This window comes from Ursus maritimus, unplaced genomic scaffold (genome assembly GCF_017311325.1).
Source record: "Ursus maritimus isolate PB19 unplaced genomic scaffold, ASM1731132v1 scaffold_10, whole genome shotgun sequence".
Lineage (NCBI taxonomy): Eukaryota > Metazoa > Chordata > Mammalia > Carnivora > Ursidae > Ursus > Ursus maritimus.
The window spans coordinates 19,149,766-19,167,015 of NW_024423344.1; the positions used below are offsets into that span (position 1 = coordinate 19,149,766).

Here is a 17,250-nt window from a genome sequence, read left to right on the forward strand (position 1 = left end):
TCTCTCGCTGGCTGTCTCTCTGTCAAATGAATAAAATCTTTAAAAAAAAAAATTAACTCGAAATGGATTAAAGACAAGTATAACACCTGAAATCATGAAACTCCTAAAATAAAATATAGGGACAAGGCTCCTTGACATGGGTCTTGGTAATGATTTTACAGACATGACATCTAAATCACAAGCAACAAAATAAAAAATAAACAAGGGGGACTACATCAAACTAAAAAGCTTCCTCACTGCAAAAGAAACCAACAACAAAGTGAGAAGATAACCTAAGGAATGAAAAAAAAAAACTTTGCAACTCATGTATCTCATAAGGGGTTATTATCCAAAACATATAAAGGATTCCTACAACTCAATAGCAAAAAACCAAATAGATCAATTTAAAAAATGGGCCCAGGACCTGAGTAGACATTTCTCCAAGCAGATATACAAAGGGCCAACAGGTACATTTAAAAAAATGCTCTCAACATCACAAGTCTTCAGGGAAATGCAAATTAAAACCACAATAAGATATGAAAGCAAATTAAAACCACAATGAGATATCACTTCGTGTCTGCTAGAATGGCCACCATAAAAAAGACAAGAGGTAACAGTGCTGGCGAGGATGTGGAGACTGGGAACCTTTGTGCTTTGTGGGTGAGACTGTAAATTGGTACAGCTGCTATGGAAAACAGTATGGGGGGTCCTCCAAGGTTACAAATAAAACTCCTATATGATCCAGGTATTCTACTTCTTGGTATTTATCCACAGGTAACAAAAACACTATCTTGAAAAGATATCTGCACCCCTAAGTTCATAACAACATTACTTACAACAGCTAAGCTGTGGAAATGACCTCCGTGTTCACGGACGGATGAGCAGACAAAGAAGTTGTAGTATATACATACAATGGAATATTATTCGGCCACTAAAAATATGAGGAAATCGTACCATTTGTGACAACATGCAGAGACTTGGAGGGCATTCTGCTAAGTGATATAAGTCAGACAGAGAAGGACAAATACTCACAAATACTCCACATGTAACTATGATCTCACTTACATGTGGAATCTTAAGAAAAGAAAAGAAAACCTCATAGAAAAAGAGATCAGACTTGTGGTTACCAGAGGCAGGGGGTTGGGGGGAGGAGGGATTAGAGAAGGTGGTCAAATGTATAAACTTCCAGTTATAAGATAAATAAGTTATAGGATGTAATGTACATAGGACTACAGCTCGCACTGCTGTGTGATATATAGGGAAGGTAAAACAGGACCTTCTAGAGCTCTCATCAAACGGGGAAAATTTTTTTTCCTTTCTTCTTCCTTCTTTTCTTTATATTGTATCCATATGAGAAGTGGACATTAGCTGAATCTATTGTGGTTTTCACGATACATTTCACAACACATGAAAATCAAACCATCACGCCATATGCCTTAAACTTACAAAGTGACGTATGTCAATTATTTCCCAATAAAACTAGGGGAAAAAAGAGGAAATAGTATGCAGTTTTATTTTTCCATCCTTTTTCCTCCCCTATAAATGCAGTTCAACCTACTAACCCAGTGCTAGAAGCTTATGAGAAAGATCACCATCCTTTCCTGAAAAAAAAAAATTCCCTCTCCAGCTGAGATTATTAACCTTTTGGAGGCTTTGGCTTTTATTCCAGAATTTATGGAACATGCAGCTCAAGGGTATAACGTGACTTAACTTGAAAAAGGTCAGTTCCCTCTTCAGGGCTTTCTAGCAATTTTATAATAATGTTGTACATTTATACGGAGCATTTTCTGCTAGGGGAAAGGGATCATCAAAATTTAGTATCTCTCAGTTATTTTTTGAAGTGCTCAGTCAGTTTACGGGTAGATTGCTGAGTTCCCAGCATGGGCGAGGGGGGAGATACATGGGAAGTAGGGTGCAGACAGAGGAAGCAGAAGACTCAGCCTCTCACCGCAAGTTTAGAATCCTTGAGAATTTTCTACATTGCCCTCTCCCGCCCCCATAAAAACGAACAGAAACTGAAAAACTGAGAGCTATCTACATTCCTTGAGGAGATTAATTAAATCTAGAGGAAAGGAAATGAAAGGGGGAGAAACAGGAAAACATGGAGAGTAAAAGAGAGGAAACAGGGAGAAGGAAGAAGATAATGGCCATCAATGAGGTGAAGAAATAAGGCAAAGACGCCACATCCAGGGAATGTCCTAGCACAGCCTAGCTGTTGACGGGTGTGGGGAAGGCCTCCAAGGCAGCGTGCAGAATCCCCAGTGCAGACTTACGGGCAAGGAGCTAAGCCCCGATCTTGCAGGTAGGCAGTGACGGCTGGGAATCCGACATGACAAACACTTGAGGGATTGGACATCTTCCCAGCAGGGCCTGAAGAGCTAAGTCCTCATTCATGGGGCAAGAGGGGGACAGAGAAGAACAAGGTGAGCCCTCTGCAGGTGACCAACACAAGTGCTCAGGCCAAGAAACCAGAACTGGGGCCACGGGGAGTCGCATCTTGGAGTGAGGCCCGAGCACATTCATGGGAATCAGGTCACTAGGTCAGTGCTGGACGAGTAGCAAAGCTCACACTAGGTTAAGCTGCAGAACGTTGGCTCAGACTTTCTAAATCCCTATTGTCTGTGATCACAACTGGTCCTAGAGACCCTGCCAAGTCTGCATGGTGGGGAAAGTGTAGGGGTCAAAGGACTTGAGGCAGGAGGAGGCAGATGTGAGGGGGCCAGTACAGGAGGATGCAAATGTGTGGCTCTTGGGGGCCAAGGCCTATAACACCGAAACTGACCTTGTCAAGCGCAAGCCCATCTAGAACGAGAGAACCCCAAATCAAGTGGGGCTAACGTCCAGGTAAAACAGAACAGTTAAAGAAACTAGGGATGTGCAGGCCAGAAGAGAGAACATTTGGTCCAAGGGAAGAAGTAGATGAATTCAGTATCTCAGTGCCACGTGAAAGGACGCCTCGATGCGTTCTGTGTGTCTAGTCAAACAGAACTGAGCCCGCTGGGTAGAATTCCCAGGGTGCGGTTTCTAATCTCAGTAGAAGGAGAGCATTCCTACAGCCCGTCTCTCCTGGCTCCATAAACTCATGCACCGTGTACCGCACTTACCGACAGGGTACCGACGCGGCCTGGTTTGCCCAGCATGGCGCCATCCTAGGCTGTGGTATCGGTTCCCATCGGGTCAGCACCTCATTTGCTCTTAAAAAGTCCTGGTTTGAATAATAAATGAGATGGCCCCCTACTCAAATGAGCACTTGCTATGCGCCCAGACTGAACACCAAAGGCACAGTGAACACACAACCCCTCACTCTGGCAAGCCCTCAGCCTAGGTAGAAAAAGAGATAGGGAAAAAACAAATTAGAATGTAACATGGTGAGGGCTGTATAAATAAAAATGCTAGGGATTGAGACATTAATTTTAATACCAGGGATGAAAAACAGTTCACAGCTCACTCATACACCGTCCTTGTTTACTCTTCTAGTAAATACGTGCTAAACAAGTCTGTGTGACAGGCATTCTGTGCGGACAGCACCGATATAATACTGAACGGACAGAACCCCCTCTTTCCCTCAGGAAAAGTGTATGGCAAATGCACTAAACTTACCGGATAGATTTTTTTTTACATATATTCGACCAAACCATACGTTCAGAAACTTCCAATCATTGGTCCTAAACCTGATTGCTGAAGTCCAATAGAATCAAACCCCTTTTCTACATGGAAATTTTTTACACCTATGTAGGAGGCTAAAACATTTCCCTCCAGTTTTCTATTCTCCCGGCTAAACATTCCCAGTTCTTTCATTCAGTTTTCCTATGATCTGGATATCGGACTTTTCACCGCTCCAGCTACTCTGTCCTTCTCGATTGTCCATGTCCCTTTGAAAAAGTGAAGCCCGGAACAATCTGCAAGTACAGGTGTGCCCTGGCTGGTGCCCAAAGAGCAGGACCTCTCTGTTTCTCCACACTCTTCCTCTGGGCCAGCCCCCTCTCGCACAGCTGGTCAGGCGGACTGGCTGCTAAGGCAGTATTTGTGTTCATTTCTTTATAACTTGTGTCCCCCCAACGCTATAAGTACTAGCAATATAGCACTAGTTCCTACTTTATTTCATCTTATTCGTTTATGATTCCATAGAGTTCTAGAATGTTAGTGTTCAGGGATATGGCAGATCCTCCAGTCCAGTCCCTACATTTTACAGGTGCAGTTACTGAGGTACAAGAGGTCATAGGAGAGTCTCAAATCACAGCTCATTGCATTCCAGCCTGTCAGGACAGAGATTCCAGGCTCTACGTAGAACCATCAGTGCGACCTGTAACTATTTCCTCTCCCTCACCCTTTGAAGGCTACAACGAGGAAGGACACGCCCTCCAGGAAATATCCTTACACACAGCATCTTCGATTTTCAACCCATTCTCCATACTTATCACTAATGCTGTGTTGTTGAGAAAATTAACTGCCCTTGTTAAAATGCTGTAACAGTTCTCCATCCTAAAGCAGCGAGAGCCTGGCCTCCTAGCATAGCCTTAAAGGCCTTTCCAGCCTGTTATTTACTTCTTCCCTGATGCTTCTAACTCTTGGCAATTTGAATGAGAACCATTTCCAAACACACCACATCTGTTCAGTACCCTCTGAAATTCTATCTGCAGCTCTCTCTTCTTGGACTGCTCTCCCTACTGGGCAAACTCTTAGTCCCCGCTTTGATCATTACACCATGGCCCACCCCCCACCTTCACATCATTACACCATGGCCCACCCCCCACCTCCACAAGCCCGTGCAGTGAGCTCATTGCTCCCTCCGCTGCATTTCCTGTAACACCTCGTATAGGTGCCATTTGTGCCCATAACACATGGTGATGTTTTTACTGTCTCCTGTAAAGAATGACCCCCTTGAGGACAGGTATTACATCTGTCATCTAATAAATATTCAACACCTATTTCATTTCATTTGTTCGACAAATATTAACTGAACCTATTCGATGCTAGGCTCCGGCACCCGGGGTGACCAAGATCCGTGAGGTCCTTGGCCTTATGCACCTTGCAACAGGACAGATGTTCACTAAAAACAAGTAAGAACGATGGAGTATAATAAGCATATTAACCAAGGAAGTACTGTGAGCTATGGGTCCAGAGAGGAGGGGGCCTAATACAGAGCAGGAGTCATGGAAGCACTCTCTAGAAAAGTCACATTTAAGCCAAGACCCAAGGGAAGAGCTCGAGATTGAGTCCAGTTTATCAAGCTTATCTCCTGTCCAAATAGCATCTTCTACCATTTCTTTAAAGTCATTGGTTAAGAACAGGGGCAAGGATAGAGGTCTGTGGAAACTGGCTAGAGATTTTCCATTAATCCGTATTATGGAGGACATGCCTATGACCAGGGGTGATGTTCAAAATATTTACCAACAGGTACAACAGAGACATCAACCAGTCAGAATGGACGCCAGCCAGAGGTAGCCAGGCTGCCTACGCCCATGCACGCAGGCTAAATGCCAGCTGTGGGCAGGAGAACAGAGCCTGCTGTGGCTCTCTCCACCTGGAGGGAGGCACAGACGCGGCTCTGGTCCACCTCCTTTGGTAGAAGGCTTTAATTCTGCATGTTGAGGACACCAGGTACATATGTGGGACTTCACACAGCTTGTCTGGAAAATATCTCCTAAATGCACACACCGCAAACCAGGCTATGCACCCACGGTCTCCTAGGAGAACGATCTCTTGAGTCAGCTAAAATCTCTGGCTGCTGTTTTCACATACCCTTTCCTGTTTAATGCTCCTTTAATACCCAGAGTAAGTTCAAAAGTGCCCAGTGTCTGCCTTTCTTGCTTGGGGCTTTCTTTGCCCGCCTCACAGTTGACGGAGGAATTCTAAACATGTGTCTGTGGCTCAGTGAGGCCACTGGGACGTCAGGCCATAGGTTGGATTGGGGTCTATATCCTGAGAGGGATACTGGAGGGAAAGTCCGCCTCAGATGTCTGCCAAGAAAAAAATGGAAAGAAGGAATCTGTGCCACTCACTGGTATAACTCCAGCCCCTTTCTTTGCAGACAGGGGGCTTTATAAGGGTCTGAAGTAGCAACAAGCTTACCTCAGACTGGCAAAATGTACCCAGTACGAGGCAATAAGAAAAGTATCTCGAGTTTTCTACAACTTTATAGAAGTAAATGTGTTTGGTGCATGGTAAAGCTCCCTTCTGAGGGGCAGAGGCGTCTGCATTTATCCCAGGGCAGAAGGAATGCCTTACATAACTTCGTCTTTGTTCCTTTTCTATTTGTTCATTCAGGGAATGTTTATGGAGTGCCTTCTGCATACAGTATGCTTCTTGACCTCACAGAGTAAAACTGTGATCCCTAAACTTGGCAAGATCATGAATCAACCCATATTCTGGGAAAATAATAAGTTACTTCCATCACCCTTGATAAATTTGGGGAAATTCAACTCTTCATCACTTCATATTACCAATGGCATTGTTCGGGGTTTATGACCCTGATATTGTTGCTAGAGGGCTTTTTGTTCAGCACTTGCAGGAGGGTTGTGGCCATTCTGAGATTAAATGGAGTCCTTCCTAGACCTCTCTGCCCAGACTGACCTCCCAGCACCAGTGCCTGTGAGCTGAAGCAGACGCAACATTGCGGACGGCACCACAGCCCTCCAAACACCAGCAGGCCGACGCCCACCCCTCCCTCCTTTTCAGAGGCCCTGGCCAGGTCAGCCTCCCAGGCTCTTGGTTTCCACGGTACCCAGAGAAGGTTCTGGTTGCTTCCAGGCCTAGACTATTTGGTGGTGTGCTCGGGGTCACCTCGAGGAGGTAATTTTGGAACACACACCTTACTGTCTCCCTAGCACTTCCCTTTGGCTCCTTCGTCTCAGGCTGAGATCCTTGAATTTGTGAGCCTGTTTCCACCTCTAAAAGATGTTAAAAAAAAAAAAAAAAAAAAAAAGGCAGCTAGCCCCAGAGGGCTGTTGTGAAAATTAATGGCTTTGCCCTATGTGGACTCCACCCTCACTCCTCACTCCACACCACCCCCAGAAGATGGGACAGCCACGGGACGTGGGGGAAGGTATGGAGTGACAAATGTACTATCTGCCCAGTTCTCTGTACCAGGAAATCTGGTCACATCATCCAGCAAACTCATCCCAAACACTGTCACTCACTGTCCCAGCCAATTGGACATACTGAGCACTTAGTCTCTGTCCAACTTCCTTTGCCAAATAGGTGACTAATGCCACCAAGGTAGCTTGTGAGTTCTGCCAACAGGCTAATTGTCCTGACATCTCACGTAGAACTTCAATATATCCAGCAGGAAGGAGTAGACCTGTTCTGATTTAAGGAGACATTACTGGTCCCCACCCCATCTCCCTCTCACCCCCCTCCACCTTCAGCACTTCTGTGAAACTCTGAAAGCCATTTGTAGAGCCCCACCCTGGACCACTGCACTGAGCGCCCTTCTGTGAGCTGAGACTTTCACTGTTCATAACACCCAGAATCTGAGCCCCGAAGGCAGCTGAGAGATAATGTAATCAACACCTTCCCAAACCTTCAGCAACAAGAACATTCATGAGACACAACTCACACCAGTTTCTTCCATATAACATACGACTTCTTTTTTATTTTTTCCTGCTTCCTATCTGGACGAATAGAGGGGCCTCCAGCTGTTGCTGTCAGTCAAATCGCCAGTATTTCCTTTTTGGGAAAACGTTTTTCCTGAAGCAGCGTTTTAGCACCAGATTCACCTGATGCATTAGTGCGTTTTATCACCTCGCAATATTTGCCATCCAAAGGGCTGAGCAACACAGTTACCATCGCTCAGGTTACATTTGTTTGCTGCTTTCAGTCCATTGTCTCCCCGCAACCTGCACTTGAACCACACAAAATGGCCCTAAGCAAGAAAGTGAAGCAGTATTAAAGGTCAGAAATTCTTAGCCACTGAGCTCCATCTATTTCTCTTCACTAGTCTCTGTCCCTCCCTTGTCACTCCCCCACTCCGCTTTTTTTTTTACCCTAGAACCAATTTTTCAAAGAATTCCAGTTCCTGGACACATAGCAAGTGTTTAATAAATATCTGATAATCTGATTTAAGACACTGGACATAAAAGGATATTCCAGAGTGCAGAGGTTCTCAGCACAGAATTTTGGACCCAGCAGGGAATTCAGAAATCACACAGAATGAGCCCTTCATTTTGTAGGTGGGGAAAGGTGAGGGGACCCACCCATGTTCCTACCCAGCTATTATTATTACCGAGACCTCCTACTCTCAACCCAAATGGCATCATGATTATGAAAATGCTTGTTCTCCTGCTCTCTTCAAGGTCCTCATGTTCCAAGTTTCCAACCGAAATAAGACGCTGTTTTGCTATCACCTTGACTCTAGATGTTTGGTTAAGGTTATCTTTTCATTTCAAAGATGGGAAATTAAAAAAAAGCTGGCAAATAAAAAAAACTCGAAGTCCTTTGTTTGCCCAAGACAGTTCATTCACGATTTCACAAACCTGGCTACGTGCCAGAATGATTACCTGGCTGGGTTTCAAATTCATAATTTCTCTACTGAATCAATCTCGGGGCTTGGCAAGACTTGAGACTGTCTGTTCCTGGATTGTTCGGGGTTTGTTTGTTTCTGTGTGTTTGTTCTCCCAGAGACTCTGCTACACGTCGGGTCTGGAGACTGTAGATCCAATCAGTGCCCACTCCTTAATCCACCCCCAATGTGGACAGCGTCGAGCATGTACTTGACAATATCTGGGAGGATGATACTATGGGTGTTTTCCGGGAATCACAGCTAACATCACCTATCAAAACAGGAGTCAAAAGTAGTAACCGATGATAATAATCATGTCAGCTCTAAGTCCCACTTGCTAGATCACTGCAGGTAAGTTTACTCGGGCCCCGAGTGCCCCAGGCCCTGGCGAGTGCCCCCAAACTCTGCCCTTCCTGGCACGTGAACAGCTGGGGAAGGTGAGCTGCTGGCACTGAAGGCTCGGACAGCAGCCGCAGCAGGCGTGGAATCACGAGGCACGTGTCATTTAAAACTTACATATTCAATGAGACAAACTCTTGTCAACATATAGTTCCAGCACTTTCTCTCTCTTTTGGCTCTAATTCCCTATGACCGCCTTCTTTCCAAGTAATTCCACGAGTTCTGGGAACGTCCAGAACGGCACATGCCCAGGACTGGGACCAATTTATCCTGAGTAATCTGTCAAGCTGCAGTTCATGCTTTTCCACCGGGTGAGGTTACCAAGCAACCTCCTTGTCACCCAGGATAATGACCCGACTCTAATTCCAGGGGACACGACGCAACGCGGGATCCTGGGTGCAGCAACACCACCGGCGTGGGACTCGTGCCAATCTCCGGGTGAAGCCCAGCTGTGCCGTTGCCCGGGTCACTCGATTAGCCTTTGTATGTAACATGGGGATGGGGGAGCAGCTCCCCGGTGAGTTATGATTTCAGATAATGCATCTAAAGCACCTGGTTGTTTTGTGTAACTTCAGCCTGAGAACACAAACGACATGGCAGCAGGGAGTGAGGTGCGGGAGGGTCGCTGATTCCTGGGGCGCTCCGGTCACTGTCAAAGTTGACAGAGAGGGAGACATCTGGGCCCCCTGTTCTCTCAAGTCCCTCTGGAAAAGTGCAGAAACGCCTCTGCTTTCGTTGCCACAGTGGGATTAGGAAACTTGCTGTGCCACTTCTATGAAGCCTTGAGCGTCCAGAAGCTTGAAGCTGGCCGTGGTAACTGGCCCCACAAGGGCCTGTGGCAGCCCCAGGCTCCGCGTCAACAGCTCGCTGAGGCCATGGCCTTCACAGCTGCCTCAGCACTTGGTTTATAAGCTCTGTCCGTGACTTGGGGCCAGTGCAGCTGGTCCTCTCTCAGCGCCATCGTGGCCACTTCACAGGGGGTTTCACCCCCCACCGCACTGAAAGTCCCCCGTGGGGAAGGTGCAGAGGGAGCATCCAGCCAATCCCATAAATTTGTTCTCAAATACTTCCACCAGGAATAGCCAAAAAGTCAAAAAGAGGTCCTGGCTACTCAAGCACTCAAAGCTTTTGTATTTGAAAATGAGGAGGGGCTGGCTGATTTGGAGGATTTAAGAATAAACTGGAAACCAGAGCAGGGACTCCTAATGTAGGATTTACTGACAGCTTTCTGTGACCAGGGGCTTACCAACCTCAATTAATGGCTTCAGGATCCTCTTGGAGAAGGGAGCAGGGGGAGGGTTCTCTTTATAAGCCTGGTGATAATGAAAGCTGGCCAGGTAGCTCAGAGAACTAGTCCTGGCCACCAAAAGGCAGGGGGCCCCTTCTACAAGAGGTAGAGACAATTTCTTGCAGCCCTAGGAACCAGGAGAGGGCAGGCAGGCCACAAGGACATAAAATATAGTCATCCCTGGAGGCCAAGCAGACAGGAGAGCACCCCCGACACCCAGAATGAAGCCCCTGGTGAGACCCCCCTAAGGACTTTGTGCTCTTTTGCAAAAAGCCCTCCCCAAAAGGGGTGCCTGGTCTCCTCTTTCTGAGAATCTGTGCTGTGAGAGCTACAAGGAGTCCGATTCCAGGACCTGGACATTTATAAGTGTTTTTACTCTGAATCAGTAGAGTCTTCGGGGTGGGGGAGAGCAGTGCTGACTGACAGCACAGGCCCCTCATTGAATCGCAGCCTGCCAGGGCACACACACTGTTCGTCCAGCCCTGTAAGCCCGGCAGCGGCCAGGGTTTGGTTGGGCTTTCATTCGGCACTAGGTGGCTGGTGTCTGAATAAAGGAGAAAGAGCCTGGGCTCAGAGTCCAGAAGCCTGCCTGGGGTTTGGCTCCAGCTCCACGGGCCGATTGGCTGCCCAACAGTTAAGAAGTCCCAAACCTCTCTCTGCAGTCTCTGCGTCTGTCAACTCTTGGTTCGTTTTGTAGAGATATTATGAAAAGCCTTCTGATCTCCCAGTGACCTCGTCCAAAGTGTGATCTGCACCCCTCACATCAGAGCCATTAAAAATGCAGATTCCTGGGCCTGGCCAAGACCAACTGAAACAGAATTTCTGGAGAGAGAACTAAAAAATCTGCCTCTTAACAAAGTCTCCGGTGATTCTCATGTGCCGTCAAGACTGAAAGTCACTGACTTAGAGGAGGAGTCCAAACTCCTTCATACAGTGCCAAGGCCTTTACAATCTGCCTTTTGAGTACCATTCCCAGCATCCTCTCTGCTTCGACACCACTGGCTGACATTCAGATCCACATACAGAGGCCAGGCACTGGGCTAATTAAATGCATCCACTGAACCCCCCAGAGCAGCTCTACAAACAAGTACTATTATCCTCCCCATTTTACAGATGGGGAAACTGAGGTTTACAGAGGCTCGGTCATGTGACCAAGATCACACAGCAAGCATGATGCTGAGGTCAGAATCCCATTTCCATCTATGGGACTGTAGAGTTCCCATATAACTTAACTACCCCCAAGACACCACATTGTACACTCCCTCAAACATTCCCTCGAACACGCCTGCTGTCCCTGCTCAGGATGACCCGTGGGCCTCATATGCCTCACGAGACTCTTATCCTCTGCAAATATATAGAACTCAAATTTTTGACCTGACCACCCCAAACTTCCGTGCATTGGCTACCCCTCCTTTATGCCCATATCTCTACTGCCACACTGTCGCAATTGTATTGTGATTAGTTGTGTGCCAGCCTCCTCTGAGACACAGAGGACTTCTGAGGCTGTTAGACTATTCTGAATGATACTGCAATGGCGGATACGTGTCATTATACATTCGTCCAAACCCATAGGAGGTACACCACCGAGAGTGAATTCTAATGCAAACTGCAGCCGTCAGGGGGTGATGATGTGTCCATCTAGGCTCATCAAGTATAACAAATGTGCTACTCTGATGGGGATAGCAAGGGTGGGGAAGCTGTGCATAGGTGTGCATATGCGAGAACCCTACCGTGAACCTAAAACTGCTCTAAAAAATAAAGTCTATTTGTATTTTTAAGCATTCTAGGACTCTGCTATCCCTGTAACCACACAGCATAGCATACAGAAGATGCTAATAAGTGCACATTGACTGAAAGGACGGCCCTTTCCCAAGGGACTGAGGGAAACAGATCTGAGGAACTGCCTCAGCCGTGACAAGAGACAAGGAAGAGACTATGAGAATGGGTCAAGTGATGGATATTTCAGAGGAAGCCTCAAAAGAAAGGATGAGAGACTGGGTGAGGTGTTGCGGGCCCCGAGGACGGGCTGGAGGATGGGGCCCCGTTCTGCACAGAATGGAAAAATGGAGGAGCCAGAATGAAGAAGACGAGAAGCAAGGGCAATGGCATGGAAGCAAACCAAAATGTCCAGAGGTGCTTTGCCTGCAAGTGCTTTTGAGCCCCAAGCATTCCAGAAGGCAAGCAGGGCCCTTGGAAGGGAAAAAGAAGAGCCACACAGTCAGTGCCTGAGGGCGAGAAGGCAGATTCTGGAAGCAATGGGGGACCGCTCATCATGCAAATTCAATCCAAGGGAAAACATCAGCAAGTGGAATTACACTGCAAGAACCCTGACTAGAATGTCACGGGGACTTGAGTCCAAGAGACGTTTTAATGACAATCCCAGTACCAGGGATCAAAGAGTATGACATAAGCTTTAGAAGCGGGGCCATTAACGATGTGTTTTGGAAGGAAAATCTGGAAGAAAAAAAATGCGTACTACCAGCTGTGTGGTAATGCCACGGAGTGGACCCAGGAGGAAAATAAACAGAGATTTAGAAACAAAATGGCTGCCAAAGAGACCTTGTGCTCTTATACGTTGGTTGAATAAGAGGTTAGGAAGATCATTCCATCATTCTACCAATGCATGCCCACAACATAGATCAGATTTGACATTTGATACCCTTGGGTTGAAAACCCAGCTCTTCCACTTACCAGCTCTGTGAACATGGGTGACTTTCTCCATCTCCTTGAGACTCCATTTCTTTCTCCGTGAAAAGGAGATAGTAGTACCCACCTGAACAGGGTTGTTGCTAGGATTAAAGGAGATATAGTGCTTTAGAAGTGGCCGGCAAAAAGGTTCTATAAATGATGGCGGTGGTGGTGGCATCACGGTTGCTACTACGCGATTTCATGAAGATACCCTTTGCATGTACCCACGCCCTATTTCTCCAAATAGATTTTTACCCCCAAAAGGAGCCCTGCAAGTTTTCCAGATTAGTCCAACTGAAACAATGCCAGAATCTGCCTTTTCTTCTGAGCTGTCTGCGTGCAAGACAGAGTTCAGAGCCTGATGCAGATGCTCCAGACAGGGTTCCTAGCCTACGGTCACTTCCAGTCTAGTGCCAGAAAGGAACTGGCAGACCTCGCTATGGCCCAAGGCAGAGCTGAAGAAGTGCCACGGGAGCATCACGACCAACGGGCCTGGGGTGAGAGGAGGGCACCATCGCTCATGGCTGGCTTCATGGAAGAAGAGGCAATTTACCAGACGGAGTGCTGAGGAAGCGACGGAGTGGGTTCCAGAGACGCAGAACCATGTACATCCTTCATAAATCACATTTTAAGGATAACTGCAGATGGCCATGCTTTGTACAAATAACTTTGCTCTGGTACCACCAGTCCAAAAGGAACAGCCCGCTGCCCGGCGGGGGAAAAGAGATGGACGGAGCCGATCGGATAAGGTGCAGGGGGATAGGAGCCGGGGTCTGTGGCAAGACTGAGCCAGAAACAGGGAGACAGACAGACTGCAACGCAGGCAGGATGTAGAGTTGGGGCCAAGGCTGACTTTTGTTATGAGAGAGCCAAAACTGGAAATCAAGCTAGGAGAGTAGTATAAATGTGATGAGAGAAAAATCGCACATTCCTTAAGGGTGAGAGAGAAGAACTGCAAAAGAAGGACAGACAGGAAGACAAATGGAAGGAGAGATTGACCAACAGATAGACAGGAACTAATAGGCAGACTGGCCAACAGAAAAAACAGAAACGGACAGAGACAGAAGAAGCTGGACTAGCTGACTCTCCCTTCTTGTGTCGCGTGAGTTGGGAACACATGGCTGCGGAGTAGGGGAGCAGATCCCCAAGAAGGTGGGGCAGGGGATGGGCACGCCGCAGAGGGGAGACCGGATGGGAAAAGAGGGGGGCCACGGCAGACAGAGCTCTCCTTGAAACTTCTCAACATTTTCTTTAACATAGAGAAGCAACTTATACTCCAGCCCATCGTCTTTGTTTTCCTTGCTCCGTGCTAGTCCCAGGCCATGAGTCCTCAGCAAAGTACTGTCACATTCATTACATTCTATAAGAAGACAAAAAGCTTTACCAGCATTCTGGTAAGAAAGCTGGGATCAGGATACAAATCTCCCAAATGGGATGAGTGGTTTTTAGGGCAGTGGTTCAGCTGAGGCAGGACAGTGGCTGATGTCACCACCCCAGCGAGTGAGCAGCCCTGGCCTCCGCTCCCGCCTTGGCCACAAACGAGCTCTCTGATCTTGGACAATTGACTTAACCTAGCTGGACATCTGTTTGTAAATTCACAAAATGAGGAGATTGAACTGGATGTCTTTCAAGCTTGCCTGCAGTGCTGCTAACATCCGAGCTCCTGTGGTTCCACAAACCCCTCGTTATTTATACATCAGACTTTTTCGCAACGCCTACCTAGTATTGCCAACTATGTCAATAATATTTTATTTATTATATTACTATGAAGTGAATAGGTTATTTATTTTCTCCCAGTACAACTTGTACTTGAATACAATTTCAACATACATAGTAAATCTCTCCTCCTATTAACTCCCAAGCGTTTAAATCGAGACACCTCTTGGTGTACTTACCACATTCTGCTTCAGGCTATGGTTATTCAGGAAAATGCCTTATTGTCCAATCCTAGATGCTAAGCTCCCTGGATGCTACCTGGAAACCCAGCTGCAAAAAGAAAAGAATGGAGCTGCTGGGGTGGCTTTCATCTTTGCAAGCCCAAGAACCCAGGACAATACATCACACAAAACTGATGTTCAGTGCATGTCTGTGGAACGAACATATAGTTGGGGAGAATGCAAAACGTAAAAGGAACTCATCAAATGAGCCTAATGAAGTCCCCATCCTTTGCTCCTCCCCTAACACGCCTGGAGGGCTAACCTAACACCTTTGCCTAGAGCTAATAAATACTGACCTGACGTAATTGCAAAAGGCCCCTAGTCTCGATGCTGCTGATGAGTTCGGGAAGGGCACAGAATACAGACAAGAATGGAAATCGTTGCTGAGCATGTCAGTGGGGAAAGAGGCAGCTGGAATCCCCAGTCATCGAACGTGTTTGCAAGATGCCTGCAGTGACACAAAAGGTAACATTATATGGAGCTGAAGGAACCAGATAGTGTCAGCTTGGCTGGCAAAGCATTTTCTCAGTCGAGAAAGTGAGAATGAGGGGAAGGGGGCTGAGGGGAGAAGAAACTATCAAGGGTCTTCTCAAGGCAAAGACCCCTCAAGCCATATTTTCTACTCATCCTGCAAGAAAGTTTAGATGGGAACTCAGTGGTTCTATTTCAGCAAGATCTCCAGCAGCTCTCCTGAGCCCTGTGTCTTCTGCCTCTTTCCCAATTCCCAAGGAAAGTGCAGCCCTCCCCCAACTCAACTCAAGTTCTGGGTCCCTGTTAATAATCCACTTCTAAGTGGCGCCCTGACCACCACACCTCCCCACCCCACCTACCTCCAGACCTCACTCCCCTACCCAGCCTGGCCATAGGACACTGGCCTCCACTGTTACCCCAGAGGCCCCTGAACTGGCACAGGTCACAGGCCCTCACCTCTGGCCATCGGCGGGCACTTCATCTTTCTCCCTTCCCGCGCAGCAGCCCTCCACTGTGCTCTCACATTCCAGACACCTTTCCCTCCCTCATTCCCTTCTTCTTCCATTACTAATGTCTATACTAGAAACACGCTCAGTTAGGACCAGGCTCGCCAGTGATCGAGGGCATGCGTCTTGCACCCCCCGAGTCTTGATTTTGTGAGCTAAATTTCTGTTGGTGTGAGCTTGCTAGCTCTTTTATTTTATTCCCCTCCCATGTTGCTTCACATTCCTGAGTTCACACTTTGGCGGAGGGAGGGAAGTTCACTCGATTGAGAGCGGGTAGAACCATAGGGATGGCCAGAGGGGGCCCCGAACCGACCCTTGCTGGACAGAATGCACCCAGCTCCAGCCTGCGGGGGGGCTCAGGGCCCAGGGCTGCAGCTAGCTCCTTCCCCAGCACCTGCCCCTCCGGCCCGGGCGGCCACAGCCTTCCAGGCTGCTCACTTCTGACCGGAAAACCCCCGTGCCTAGCTCTCTTGGAGCGGCAGGAAATGAGAGGCTGTTAACGACTCGGACCTCCGTCAGCTGTGCCAAGAATTCCACGCCCCACGGTCGCAGAACGCCGAACCGGGCTGAAACGGGCAGGCTTGCAAAAGTTACACGCAGGCCGCATCCCCAGGCTGTTCACGCCTCCGGCTCCGCGAGCGACAGGAACAGGACGTTCTAAAATGGCTCCTCCCTGGAACCGCAGCTCATCAATCACAGCACGCAACGTCGAGCTCCGGCTTCCGACCGGCTCCTGCAGCCTCCCTCTCTCGCCTCTCGGCCAGGCTCCTGCTTTGTTGCCAGGCTCCTAATTAGCTCTCCGGAAACAAGAGGCACGTTGGGGTTTCGCACCCCGCGTCTCCGCGCCGCACACGCCGGCACGCACGGCACAGCGAACCCCCACGCTCACACGCACACGCACGCACACGCAGGCACAGCGAGCCCCACGCTCACACACACACACACACACACACACACACACGTGCGCGTGCACCAGCGTGACCGCCCGGGGCCGGGCCCTGCCTATTCATCAGCCCCGATACCTGGCATGTGTTCGGGTTGCCACACAGGTCGTCTCTAAGACATCTGGCCAGTTGTTTACCTCCCCAGCGCGCCGCGGTTGGCACGTCCCTTTCCTCAGCTCCCTTCAGCCTCCTAGAAAAAGGAACGCAGCCTCTGGCCTGGCATTTCTGCCCTGGCTCCTCTATTGGTGGTCCCACAGCTCTCTCTGTTCTGACCCCTTACACGTACACAGCCGGCCGCCTCTTCCCTTCACTTACCTCCTCGGGGCTCCTCCTGGATCTCTGTGCACAAAAGTCCTGCCATCTCTTGACCTTTGAAGCCTACTCTTTTGGCCCACGGGTGTATTCATCGCCCCACTTTACACCCACGTGCAGTCACCTGGCTTCTTGCTCACCTGGTGGCTTTCTCGCTCTCTGGCTCTCCGGCCAAGCCTTTCTTCCCAAGAGCTGCCTTAGGTCCAGGACACATACACAATACCCA

General features: G+C 48.2%; 1 long non-coding RNA gene across 1 annotated transcript; it reads right to left on the reverse strand.

The window, feature by feature from the left end:
• Positions 1–12,845: 12,845 nt before the first annotated feature.
• On the reverse strand, positions 12,846–16,789 carry LOC121100212. Its single transcript, XR_005831949.1, has 4 exons — positions 16,279–16,789; positions 15,088–15,239; positions 14,750–14,840; positions 12,846–12,955 (listed from the first exon to the last, which is right to left on the reverse strand). It is a non-coding gene; the product is annotated as an uncharacterized LOC121100212 (long non-coding RNA).
• Between the last annotated feature and the right edge of the window lie 461 nt (positions 16,790–17,250).